Below are 1,664 nucleotides of genomic sequence, written 5' to 3'. Positions count from 1 at the left end.
TCTGTGTCCAAACGGTAACGGTACAGACAACCAATCAGTTGTCCCAACAGGTACAGGTACGGACAACATGTGTCCCAACAGGAAGGGACAGACAACCTCAGTGTCCCAACAGGTAAAGGTACGGACCAATCTGTGTCCTAAACTGGTTCAACAGGTAATGGTACAGGACAACATCAGTGTCCCAACAGGAAACGGTACGGACAACATCTGTGTCCTAACATGTGTTCCAACAGGTAATGGTACGGACAACATCTGTGTCCAAACAGGATACGGTACGGACAACATCTGTGTCCCAACAGGTAACGGTACAGACAACATCTGTGTCCCAACAGGTAACGGTACAGACAACATCAGTGTCCCAACAGGTAACGGTACGGACAACATCTGTGTCCCAACAGGTAATGGTACGGACAACATCTGTGTCCCAACAGGTAACGGTACAGACAACATCAGTGTCCCAACAGGTAACGGTACGGACAACATCTGTGTCCCAACAGGTAACGGTACAGACAACATCAGTGTCCCAACAGGTAACGGTACGGACAACATCTGTGTCCTAACATGTGTTCCAACAGGTAATGGTACGGACAACATCAGTGTCCCAACAGGAAACGGTACGGACAACATCTGTGTCCTAACATGTGTTCCAACAGGTAATGGTACGGACAACATCTGTGTCCAAACAGGATACGGACGGACAACATCTGTGTCCCACAGGTAACGGTAAAGACCACATCTGTGTCAACAGGTAACGGTACAGAAACACCGTTTCCCAACAGGTAAAGGTAGGACAACATCTGTGTCCTAACAGTGTTTCCAACAGGTAATGGTACGGACAACATCGTGTGCCCAACAGGTAACGGTACAGACAACATCAGTGTCCCAACAGGTAAGGTACGGACAACATCTGTGTCCAACAGGTAACGGGCAGACAACATCAGTGTCCCAACAGGTAACGGTACGGACAACATCTGTGTCAACATGTGTTCCAACAGGTAATGGTACGGACAACATCAGTGTCCCAACAGGAAACGGTACGGACAACATCGTGTCCTAACAGTGTTCCAACAGGTAATGGTACGGACAACATCTGTGTCCAACAGGTACGGAAGGCAACATCTGTGCCCAACGGTACGGTACAGACACATCAGTGTCCCAACAGGTAACGGTACGGACAACATCTGTGTCCCAACAGGTAACGGTACAGACAATATCGTGTCCCAAACAGGTAACGGTACAGACAATATCTGTGTCCCAACAGGTAACGGTACAGACAACATCTGTGTCCCAACAGGTAACGGTACAGACAACATCTGTGTCCCAACAGGTAACGGTACAGACAACATCAGTTTCCCAACAGGTAACGGTACAGACAACATCTGTGTCCCAACAGGTAACGGTACAGACAACATCAGTGTCCCAACAGGTAACGGTACAGGAACAATCGTCCCAAAGGTCAAGGTACAGACAATATCTGTGTCCCAACAGGTAACGGTACAGACAATATCTGTGTCCCAACAGGTAACGGTACAGACAATATCTGTGTCCCAACAGGTAACAGTACAGAAAGCATTTGTGTCCCAAAAAGTAATGGTACATCTGCGTGGACAGCGGTGTGTCCGAGCAGCTGACATATTTAAATTTATATTTAAGCTTGCTACATG

General features: G+C 47.8%; 1 long non-coding RNA gene across 2 annotated transcripts; it reads left to right on the top strand.

The window, feature by feature from the left end:
• Positions 1 to 277: 277 nt before the first annotated feature.
• Positions 278 to 1,435, top strand: LOC116702823 (uncharacterized). 2 transcript variants are annotated; one of them, XR_004335260.1, is made up of 4 exons: positions 278 to 398; positions 857 to 889; positions 996 to 1,050; positions 1,152 to 1,435. It is a non-coding gene; the product is annotated as an uncharacterized LOC116702823 (long non-coding RNA). The 2 variants fall into 2 exon arrangements; XR_004335261.1 differs by lacking the exon at positions 278 to 398 and adding an exon at positions 401 to 464.
• The last annotated feature ends 229 nt before the right edge of the window (positions 1,436 to 1,664 follow it).

This window comes from Etheostoma spectabile, chromosome 15, assembly GCF_008692095.1.
Source record: "Etheostoma spectabile isolate EspeVRDwgs_2016 chromosome 15, UIUC_Espe_1.0, whole genome shotgun sequence".
In the NCBI taxonomy this organism is placed as follows: domain Eukaryota; kingdom Metazoa; phylum Chordata; class Actinopteri; order Perciformes; family Percidae; genus Etheostoma; species Etheostoma spectabile.
Note: the sequence above shows the minus strand (reverse complement) of the source record. Positions and strands in the feature narration are given on the sequence as shown.